Source organism: Symsagittifera roscoffensis, chromosome 1 (assembly GCF_963678635.1).
Source record: "Symsagittifera roscoffensis chromosome 1, txSymRosc1.1, whole genome shotgun sequence".
Classification (NCBI taxonomy): domain Eukaryota; kingdom Metazoa; phylum Xenacoelomorpha; order Acoela; family Convolutidae; genus Symsagittifera; species Symsagittifera roscoffensis.
The window spans coordinates 82216012-82228684 of record NC_087062.1 but is presented as its reverse complement, the minus strand read 5'-3'; the positions used below and the strand labels follow the sequence as shown (position 1 = coordinate 82228684).

Here is a 12673-nt window from a genome sequence, read left to right as displayed (position 1 = left end):
TCTTCACCACTTCAGTTTAATTACCACTTCGCCAGATTTTTCAGGTGCAACACCTAATTCTGAACAAATTTGTGAAAATCCTTTCATTCTGAACCAATTTGTGAAAATCCCCACTCCATCACAAAGAATTCCACGTTGGATGGCCCAAACATTTCCACAAGGTAAACCCAATCGTGATTGATATAACAGAAGTTTCTTACCATACCTCATTTTCATTATCAGAAACACTACCCGTTCCATCAACACCTTCAGCCACCGGTCAAACATCATCAACTACATTTCCCACAAACTTTCCAAGTCACTTAGACAACAAAAATTGTGAACTACAAGGTACAACTTAAACTTAAGGCGTAGATTGGAACTCCTTCGTAGCAGCCCATGAATTTTTTTCCAAAACCTTGATAGTAATCGACTCAATAATTGGTCACTAAACAGGCTATAAAATAGATCATAATCATAAAGACATTCAAGATCATAATATTCAAATACTTTCACACCAAAACTTTACTATCAAACTTGAAATAACGGTAAAAACAAATACTTTAGTACATCATCCATTAGCATTGTCTCCACCAACCAGATATTACCGTTCAATCTATACCCTCTCCATATTTTACAGCCAAATTTTTAGTTAAATATGACAGATATTAAAAAGACCAAAGGTTATATTACATTTTAGAATCCTTTTTCAAGACTATGTTACATACTTATCTTGTAATAGTTCTTTCAATAAAACCCTTTCTCTCTTAGTACACATTGAACACATTAATCACAAAATACTTTTCCCCCGAACCGGACCACAAGATCTCTTTGTTACACATCGTGGTTGTGAAGATCACCAAGAAAAAAATACATAATTACGCAATTAAGTAGGCCACACAATGTGAATTTGAACCACAAGACATTGAATCAACAACTTTAGTTGCTACACTTTACTCCAAAGCCCGAGCCACAACTGTAACGGGTTATAAAATCACAGGAAAATTCTCTGAAAATAAAGTACTTTGTTCACGAGTTTCAATCTGAACCAATTTGTGAAAATCCCCACTCCATCACAAAGACTTCCACGTTGGATGGCCCAAACATTTCCACAAGGTAAACCCAATAGTGATTGATATAACAGAAGTTTCTTCCCATACCTCATTTTCATTATCAGAAACACTACCCGTTCCATCAACACCTTCAGCCACCGGTCAAACATCATCAACTACATTTCCCACAAACTTTCCAAGTCACTTAGACAACAAATATCGTGAACTACAAGGTAGAACTTAAACTTAAGGCGTAGATTGGAACTCCTTCGTAGCAGCCCATGAATTTTTCTTCCAAAACCTTGATAGTAATCGACTCAATAATTGGTCACTAAACAGGCTACAAAATAGATCATAATCATAAAGACATTCAAGATCATAATATTCAAATACTTTCACACCAAAACTTTACTATCAAACTTGAAATAACGGTAAAAATGAATACTTTTGTACATCATCCATTAGCATTGTCTCCACCAACCAGATATCACCGTTCAATCTATACCCTCCCCATTTATTACAGCCAAATTTTTAGTTAAATATGACAGATATTAAAAAGACCAAAGGTTATATTACATTTTAGAATCCTTTTTCAAGACTATGTTACATACGTATCTTGTAATAGTTCTTTCAATAAAACCCTTTCTCTCTTAGTACACATTGAACACATTAATCACAAAAAACTTTTCACCCAAACCGGACCACAAGATCTCTTTGTTACACATCGTGGTTGTGAAGATCACCAAGAAAAAAAATACATAAAAACGCAATTAAGCAGGCCATACAATGTGAATTTGAACCACAAGACCATGAATCAACATTTTTAGTTGCACTACTTCACTCCATAGCCCGAGCCACAACTGTAACGGGTTATAAAATCACAGGAAAATTCTCTGAAAAGAAAGTACTTTGTTCACGAGTTTCAAATGGAAACAAGAATAGCATCAATCACTAATATTTTTACCAAAATTTAATAGAAAGAAATTACATCTAGATCCCGAAGATTGTAAAAATGAACACAAACCTTTAAAAAATCACAAATAAAGACAAAACTCGTAAATTAGTAAAATTTTTCCAGACTCTGCAAACCAAGCACAGTTTAAACACCACCTATGTCATATCCAACTAGACAGCAATTTTCCTCAGCATGACAAACATTGACGTTCAATCTATGATTCACAAGATAAAAATTGAATACCTCAAAATGGAAAAAAAATCTGGCTACTAAGAAATAATGTTTTTTGATTAGAAACTTCAGCCAGAAAAAAAAATACAATTAAAACGAGGTTTAGAAGACGATACTATAATTTATCTAGGAATTCGTTTACCTTGTTAAAAAGATTAAGGACATTGCAATACCACTACACGAAAGTAGACAACCATAGTTTGGTTCTCTAAAGACACAAGTACTACATTTCAAGTCGCTAAAATTCACACCAGAATGATGAAACTCCACAAAAATACTTCATAGAGTCCATACTCTTTGAGAAAAATAAACCCAGACCAAACATGGTCAAACACAAGTCAATATGAAAATACATGGTATTGAAAATAAACTAACACGTTTTCAAGTTTACTCTGAAACTGAAGTAACAAGCAAATACATCAAACCACTTTTCCGAAAACATTATTCAAAAATTCTTGCCAAATACGAGAAAAACTTGGACATTAAAACAGGCCCATTAACTCTTAACATGGCCGACTCAAACAGAAATAGAGAAGACGAAAATTCTTACATCCCGGTAACGATTTCTAAAATTAATGGAAACACAGGAGGAAAAATTCGTCCGGAAAACCAGAAAAAAACTAGGTTACAAGAACTATCACTAAGTAATAACATAAATTTTCGTGCAATGCATTACAATATTCACCTCGATTTAAAACTATTTTACACATTAAGCAGAATTTTTCAAGAAAAGTCCTTCTTTGAACTAGAAACACTACATCATTTATGTGAACTAGAACGAACACAAATACTAAAATCTCTGGCTTCTGCATTACGTACAACACCTCAAGCAGGATACTTCTTATCAGGCATTCGCTATAACTGCAATGATTACGAAGGTAACATTCTTTGGTAATACACTTGCTCTAAAAAAGTTTCAACACTTCATGTTTTTGAAGACAAAAGATGCTACCAACGCATACCTATATTTCATAAAAACAAAGTTACCTGTAGATACCTAATCACACCGAACAATTTTTGGGATACATCTGTTTCATTTGGATCTAAAAATAGCCACAAAAAAGCACAGTTTAACCCAAACGAAGATAAATTTCTTCTTCTGTCCCATACCCGGACGGATCTTAGACGGATCGACCATATTTTACGCAATTTTTAAATTTGTAGGATTTCTCCTCTCACTATTCAAAGGAATCTATACCGCATGCGCAATACATACACAAGTCAATAGACAAGCTGGCGTAACACGAAATTTATTCGCAGAAATTTTGGGAATATTTTCCACTTCAATTCACAAAATTTTTCTTGACACAATTTAGCGAACTTAATAAAAAATTGTCTAACAATTTTTTTTGTATTCACCAAAAATCAAACTTATATGATACTCTAAAAGATAATACAAATACTACACAAACAGCACCACACATATCACTAATTCTACAAGTTTACAGAAAAACGCTTTCGACCACCGAGTTGATAATACTTACCAGTAACTAACAACGTAGCCCTATATCTCATATAGCACTCCAACAACTCACTTTTGACAATACATAATAACAAATTGTTGAAAAACAGTACACCTTAAATTTTCGTTTTCAAAACAATCATCTTTGTAGCCCATATTGAGTCGCCAAGATGGATCCCTCAACCATTTCTTTTCCTATCCTCCTAACGCCAGAACTCCCTTTTTACAGTTTCAGACCTCACCTCTTCCCCTACCCAATTTTTCTTCTTAATTGCCCTGCATGGACTCGGGTGACTCAAACCAATACAGTTTTTGATACAATTACGAACCTTATTCACTCAGAAGTTGAAACTACCGGTGAATTCCTTGACTAAAAACCCAGTCCCACTAATTCTTCCTAACCGCCTCTTCCCCTACCCCATTTTTTTTCTTAATTGCCACGCATGGACTCGGTTGACTCAAACCAAAGAAATTTTGATACAATTACGAACTTTATTCACTCAGAAGTTGAAACTACCGGTGAATTCCTTGACTCAAAACCCAGTCCCACTAATTCTTAATTGCCACGCATGGACTCGGGTGACTCAAACCAAACAGTTTTTGATACAATTACGAACTTTATTCACTAAGAAGTTGAAACTACCGGTGAACTCCTTGACTCAAAACCCAGTCCCACTAATTCTTCCTAACCACCTTTTCAACCCATATTCCTGTTAAAAACTTTTTTTCCACTGTCTCGCAGACTGATGCTACCCTATTCTTTCCCCTTTCTCAAGTAATGCACCCGATGTACGAAGCCTTATCACAGATGGCAGTAGTATATGTTGGTGGTGATCAGGGGGATGTAGGGGGTGTGCTTGGTGACCCTTATGTTTTAAAAAAGGGAAAAGAGCATCCATTCACCCACCTATGTTTTAAGATAGAGAATAGGTCTCCCATAAATTAGGATAGGTTATAGGTTTTGCCAAAAGTTTGAGATGGTAACATGGTAGGTTTCAAAACTTTTTGGCGCCCGGTCTTACCATTCTTTAAGATAGTTAATAGATATCTCTATGTAATAGTAAAGAACATTCGAAGTATCAAGATAGATTTTTACTATTGTTTTGAACCAATTAAATGTATATTGAAAAAAAAAATTCTGAAACCTGCTGAAAGTTAAAAAAAAATGAAGTTTTCCAAAAAATATGAATTACTATCAATTGTTAATTTACAGTTGAAAAGTTAGAAAAAAACTTTTGAACATTTTTAATCATTGCAACGTTTTGAATTGGTTCTTAGTATGTATTCCATCACAAAGTATTTTCCTTTTCGGGTAAAAGTAACTGAGTCCTTTCTTAGTTTGTTAATATGTTCCGACTAAATGTTTGGATGTTCTGAATCCACGATTTGTTGACTTCAAACTGATAGCTTCATCAAGAATTTGTCTGTCTTTAGACATTGGCCCATCCCCAGTATCTTTTAGCGTTCTTTTGTTGAGTCCATGGTACTGAACGTGAATTTATTACTCTTACTGTCATAGCAGCAAAACGTCTTGCTGCACAATCACAACCTTCAAGAACAACAAATTTTTCCTATCAATAATCCAGGTTCTCGTTTATCAAACCTTTTGAAACAGTGCATCCTGCACGTGGTAAAAAATTCTTCTTTGTATCTGATATAAAGACGTCCTTGTCATTTCGATGAATTTGTGTCCCTTGAGCTTTCTTAGGTAATATACAATCCTCCAAGCTCGCACCGGCTAATGCTAGATAAAAAAAGTCCGTATCCATCTCCGGTTCCTCAAATTTAATCTCATCACTCTATTTGTGGAAAAAATTGTATTATAACTCCAACGTTCTGAGTTTGGCATATTGAAGAAAAAAAGCCTACACTTATTGGTTCTCTATGTTCACTGGTCGATTTCAATAGTTTTACTTCACAACATTCAATCGCTTTAAAAAATTCTTTTTTTCGGCATTTTTTTATGTAGTCTCAAATATCGTTTCGGCAGATGTCATAACTTTTAAAAATTGGAGGAAAATTTGAAAGTGTGGACTTAAACTTGTCGAGAATTATCGAATCATTTTGGAAACCACCAAAAAAAGATCCGTCTGTATTTGTTCAATTAAAAAATCAGTAGACAGAGGTCTTTTGTAAATAAAGCTTATCTTGACATAATTCTTAACTGAAGAATTTGTTTCAAATTGCTCCCACCACTCACACTCCACCGTGTCTTGAAAAATGAAAAGCTTTTCTTACATATACTCTCGTATCAACTCATTAATTCCTTGCTTCTGATTTCCCTTTTCAATATCTTCACCTGACAAAGATGGAAGGTTTTCTTGGCAGGAGCAGGAGTGATAGTAGCAGCCCATAGCTTCAAATACTGTTTTACAATGATCGCAATAGCCATCAACATGAAAACAATCAATTTTCTTATGCTTTCCGGTTGAGCACTTATGCTTTTCGTATGCTTACATTCTGGTCTCAATTCTCGATAGAACGACATAACCATAATCTCGAAATTTCTTGTTCTGTTTTTTCTAGTCTTGAATTGTTCAGTTTTAGAAGCAAAATCCCATAAAATTCGGTCGGCATCTCCTGACACATTGAGGATGAATATAATTGAATAGCATCAACTCCAATTATTGTTTTGCAATTTTTTTCGACAATATACGAATATAAATTGGATCGACAACAACTTTTCGGAAACAGTAAGAACTATTGATGGATCACCAACAGTCTCTTCTTTGTTTTCTCACATAACAATTTGTCACCCTTTCAAATATTGGGTAGAATTTGTGATTTGTCATATGGTGTAAGCAGATATTTTCATGATTTGGAAGCGTGCATCCCAGTTTCAGCATGTCGATTCCCTCATCACGGTAAAACTCTATCGTTTTTTTTTGAAATTTTTCATGAATAAGAACAACATCTCTTTTAATATACAATCTTAAGAAGTCTGTGAAAACCTACAAGTTGTGTTGTTCCCAGATGCTTTTAAAATAAGAGTAACTTTCGAAAATTGTTGGTAGAATTGATTGAAGTTGTAGCTTTTTCAATCTACGTTTTTGACCATGACAATCATTTACCAGTTTTAGGTAATAATTGAAATCTTTTTCTAGGGATTGTTGTTTCTCAGCTCAGTGAAAAAGGCTTCATATGAAGGCTATTCCGTACAGTCGAGCTTGTCTAGACAGTCAAACCTTTCTTCGGAAAAAACTTTTGGTTTCACTTGCTTTAGAGGCTTTCCGAAACAAATTCAATGTTGTTGCTTCTCCCATAAACTTCTTTAAATCGCGAAACTGTACATCTCCAAATTTGAGGAATATGAAATCCTTTACCTGTTCAAATTTTGTTGGTTCATTTTCTCTGTCACATATAAGGTACGGGATCAAATAAAAATTCTCAAGGTTCAGATTCAATCTCCCGTTGCTGAATCCGAAAGGGCACAGTACAACATAGCATTCTAAATGCAGTTTTAAGCTATTCAGCTGATTTTTTTTTGAATTCTCAAGAATTGTGGAGACATATCATCTTCCTTGCCATCCTCAACTCATTGCACAATTCATCTTCATACCCGAAGACTTGTAGTGTTTTTGTTGAAATTCTAGCATTGAGTTTGTGAATGATCTTTTCGGCTCGATTTTTGACAAAATTTTCGGTTTCTTGAAATTTTATTCTCATCTCTACTTTGCCCTTTTCAGCCAGAAGTTCCAATTACTAGGAGTTCTGAATCATTTTTACACAGGAAAATTGGATCACCTTGCAGATTTGAAGATATTGAGACCAAAATAGGGATATCTTTTCCAATCCAAACAGTGGTTACGGTTGCTTTCAATTCTTGCTACAAAAACTGCTACATTACCAAATAAATTTGGATCTTCAGTGTAGGGAATGTTGAATCCGTCCAGTTTCTGGAATACTGTTTCCCGTAACGTGTGTGAGTTTTTGGGATAAATATGTCGAACTCGATATGTACATCTGATTAGAAGTTTGTAAAAAACGTCTGATCTTTCAAAGAAACAGTCACAGCTGGGGCATCGGAAAAACTATAAAAAAGAATCAATATCAATTGTGTGAATGATATGGTTGTTGAACGGAAATAGTCTTTTAAAGAAACATTCACAGCTCTGGCTTCGAAAACACTTTGAAAAAGATCAAAATAAATTGTGTGAATAATATTTTGTGTTTGAATTTTATTAAATTCACGGTTTTATCGAACTACGGATTGTGTACGACTGCGAACCATTGCTTTTTCTGGCTAATTCTCAAACATTTTCTCCTTCCTGAAAGTCATAAACGTAAATGAATATTCTGCTTTCAATTATTCCCTCTACGAGAATTATATCATCATTTGAGACTCCAGGAATGTTCTTCGGGTCGTATCCAGATTTTGATACAAACTCTGTAAACAGCTGAGATGTATGAGACACGAGGTTACTATAGCCATGCAATTACCCTGCTAACGCAAGGAAAAGGCAAAAATGATCTTTGTATGGTTGATTATCTTTGTCCGATAAAAGACAGTTTACTTGCTTATTTAGTAGTAAAGGCTCGGGTAAAATAGATTTTGGACATCCCATTGAAATATTTTTGGTAGTGCAGCAAAAAAGTGACAATTGTGATCAACTTGAAATTCCACTTTGTGTTCTGGCGTTTATGTGTGCATTGCTCCAAAATATAAAATTTCGACTTTTCCCTGGATTGTAATCAAATCGGCTTTCGTACATACCAATTTTCTCCCGTTTCGACATTAAGAAGAACAAATCTAAGAGCAATATTGATTATTGCAGCGGAATCCACCTTATTAAATACCTAATCCAGCTTCTTGTTGATTACTTTAGTATCTAAATTTGACATTTGGAAGTTAGATAACGTATGTCTCCCGATTTCCATCTCCGTATCCACCAGAAAATGTTGGCAAGCACTCAAGTCCTTGAGTTTTTCTCCATCTTCCCCTTCCTCCTCCACAGTCTTGTTCAAGTCCGCTACAGTATTGCTGGGCTTCCGTTGTATCGCTCCATGTTTTTTTCTGCGATGTTGGTGGAGAGAGTAGTAACTCGGAAATTTTTTTCACAAGTCGAGCAAACCGTTGCTCGCTTGGAAGTTGATGGAGCATGCTTCATGACCACGCCACGTGATAGTTCGTTTCATGCTGACTGTAAATGAAATACCTACACTTAGGGCAATAAATAGCTCCTTTAGTACATCATTTTTGATGCCGAGCTGCATGCTCTACAACATACATGTTTCCACAGTCTCCACATTTCACTTTCTCGTTTCTATTCAGGGACGGCATCTAACAAAATTGGGCAATTTAGATAGTACTAACATCAAAATAAATACTTGGTACATAACAAAAAAGGAAATTTGAAATGTCCCAAAACTTTATTCAGTGACTTTCACTTACTTTGAACTTTTCGGGAAATACTTGTTTACTTTTCAAATACTTAAACAATACTTAGAACAATTGTTTTCAGCTTTAAAAAAATAGAATGAAATTAATCCATTTGCTGTCGCCTAGAGAAAAATAAGCAAAAAAGAACGTTTTCTACCAGTCAAAATTGACCATAATTAAAACTGATTGAATAATTGGTTTCTTTCATTATTTGAAAAATGTCACATAGAAAACATATTCCTCGAAATACTCTGCAAGAAAAACAAAAAAATTCCACTTGATTTTTTAATTGATGAAATAGGCGTTGTATCTTACCTTTTTCACAATTTTTCGGACGTTTTTGTTGTCCAAAATAGAGTTTTCTGACTAAGTAAAGGTAATGCAACTTACTCAATCAAAGAGTTTAGTTTTGATCCACAAAATGCGTATCAAAGCTTCAAACTTACGGCTGATCTACATATGACAAGAAATTTTTTAAATTTATTTTAGTAAATTTGAAATTAATCAAAAACTCGTACATTAACATGTCAAAGACTCTTATCATCCCCTACTCGATGCCCAAATTTTTAAGAAAGTCCCCTGCAAAGTTTTATTTTCCTTCATTTCCTTAAAGATTTTCAAAATTCAAAATCTTGCATGATCAGGTTTGAAATCAGACTTCCAAAGATATCAGCAATATTTCTTACTTTTACAGCAAACAACTCATGGTCATTTATTTGTGCGATTCTTTTTGTGTATACTTTTACTTATTTGGAAGGTTTAAGTCCTTAAAAGAGTTCTCTTTTTGGATACAGCACCATAACATTAATGAACGTTTTTTGGTGCAACACGTTCCTAAAATGGACACGACTTTTTCAAACAAAGTTTCCAAAAAAGGAAGCTGAAATCTGGTTGTATACTGGTTTGCGAACATTGACTTTTTATCAGCGTTTACCTTTTTAGATGATGCTGTTGTGTAGTCTCATTCTGAAAAATATCTTTCATTGTCTACTGAATCATTTTTGTCGTGGGTTAAATCTAGAAAATTTTGAAAATCTTGTTTTGTTGTTGAGTCAGATTCTGAAACTGCGTTTCCTGTTCTGGAAAATGTTGACTTAATTATTTGTTTCTGTTTTGGGATTAACGTCTCCTTTTTTTTGATCTGATGTATCCTATTTTTAATTATGCGGTGTAATTATCAGATCGTATCTTTCTCCTTTAATTCAACACTTGTGGAGTTTAATTCTTTGTTTGTTTCCTAACTTATCTTTTGACGAAAATTATCTTTTGACATTGTGTTGTAGTGATGGTTGCAAAATTGAAAGGTTAGGTTTTCTTTTTCCTTATTTGTAGATTTTTTACATTTTTTGTGGGGTTATTTTAAACGTGGGGCTAGATTGTCGCGTATAGACGGGTTGGAGAGGGAGTATATTGACTCGTTAGAATGATTTCATACTTTCTCGAATGGTTAAGTTTTATGAGAAAACTTATTTTTACTTAGGTTTTCAATTTCTGATCAAAAGTTGTGGGATAGTAAATCAACCCACAAAAATTCAGTATGATTAGAACTGAAGTAGATTGTTGGATTTTATTTTAAGGCTGACAAGTTTTCGGATATGTTTTGGCCTAGGTCTATTAAGAGGAGGGGCTCAAGTGAAGGATGAGTAACCGAAGTTCTTCTCTGTTTGTCTTAATTGAAATGGTTAGTTATTTGAAATTTATCTTATAGTTCTGGTACGTTTGTAAAGGTTGTAGAGTTCTGGTACGTTTGTAAAAAAGTCAGGAACAAAATTGTTCTAATTGATCCGAGGAAAGCCTTGATGATCAAGAGTTTGATTTAGTTTGATTCAAATTTAAAGTTAAAACAAAGTTTAAAAGATCCAAGGATATCCTTGATGATCTGGCTTAAAGATTTTTTTTGGTTGATTTAAAACAAGGATAGGCTTTGACAAGATTTAAATTGAAAATTAAAGACTTTAGGAAAGATTAGATTGTAAAGTTTGGATTATACTCGTTTTGAGTGAATATATGCTACGTTTTAGTTGAAGAAACAAAGAAGCAAAATTAAAGATGACAGAAGTCCTTAATAAGCAAGGAATTTTTTATATTTTTGATAAAACTAATTTAAATTAAGGTAATAACTTTTTTATTTAGTTAGTTTCAATATTACAATGATTTTTAGGTTAATGCAGATTTCTTAGACTAAAAGACTTATCTAAATCGGCTTGGTAATATACAACTCCTAGTTACACAACATTTAGAGGTATATATCTTGGAAATGAATCTTACTACTCCAAATGTTTTATTTCATAATAGTGAATGAAAATGTACTGCATTGATAATTTTGTAGAGAAATAATCGTTGCAGTCTGCTTTTTAGTTTCACGACGTAAAAATTGTTCGGGTTTTGACCTGGTGTAAGCTTGAATATTCGGCAGTATTGATTTGACTAAATGAGACGTGGAGGTAATTTTTTAATACTTCTCAATATTTTGCGGTTTGTTTTTGGACCTTATTTCGATTTTGTGTTTGCTAAATCTAAACATCCAGAGGTCTGTTCGAGACTTTTGGTCGCACCAGATGAGTTTATGTCCAGGGTGGCTCACTCATAGAGTAATTTCGGATAAGGTACACCGTCTGCTCGTCACGCCATTTTATTTTCGGTCGGATAGGTTCGTGCGACTTCTTATTCTAATACCAATTTTAAGCTTACTCTTATATCTCAAAGTATCAAAAGATCTAGTGTGCACTGGTGTTTACGAAGCTAGATATCAAAAATTGTTCTGAGGAAGAACAACTATTTGCTAAATTAAATTTGTTTTGTTCTGGCTGAAACAATAAATAGTTTCAGCCTTACAATTTATTGTTAAAGTTATGAATTGATCATGATTGGTTAGTTCTCAGTATTTTACAAAGATAGCTTGTCAAGAATATAATAGGATAAAACAAAAACTTGTTTTCAACTGATTACAGTATAATGATAAACTTATAATGATAAACTTATAATGATAAACTTACAGTATAATGATAAACAGGCATGAGCTGCATAATCTAAACAAAATACCAAAAAATGAAGCAAACTAATATTATAGGATAGCGATTTCAAAAAAAAATTAATTTGAATCTTTATCATTTTATTTAAACCGATCTGGGACTTGTTATAGGGATGCAACAAGAATTAAAGAGTAATTGATTTAAGCTTAGTTATCGACGACAAAAACAATAACTTAAAAGTTCCAAAAAAAGCATGATGATCTGTAGTTTTTTTTAGAAATCTTCATTTCCTGAACTTTTCCTTGACTCAAAACAATTTGTTTGTCAACACTAACTCGAAACTATCGAAAAGATTGTGTGAAAAACTGATTTAAATAACTGCTTACTTTTTATTTGAAAAGTAAAAACATTCATAGGTTTGAAGATTATATTGAGTTTTTTTTTAAAAAAAAAACGGGAGTTCTACAAGTAGTTTTGAGAACGGTAGTTTCACGGAAAATGTCTGTTTTTCTGAAATATTCGATAAAACTCTCAAGTAATGATCACGGACGCTGGTGTGCCTCAAACCAGCACCTTCTTTGATTGCGAGGCGGAATTGTTGAAGTTGCGATGAAATATTCCATTTCAGATTCTACTTTGTCT

General features: G+C 33.7%; 1 protein-coding gene across 1 annotated transcript in view; it reads left to right on the top strand.

Moving 5' to 3' along the window:
* The first annotated feature begins 8470 nt into the window (after window positions 1-8470).
* LOC134851047 (ubiquitin domain-containing protein 2-like) overlaps window positions 8471-12673 on the top strand; it is a 380627-nt gene continuing 376424 nt past the window's right edge. The window contains exon 1 of the mRNA XM_063866935.1: window positions 8471-8475. The gene's annotated coding sequence lies outside the window, so the exon portion shown is untranslated. The remainder of the gene's footprint in view (window positions 8476-12673) is intronic.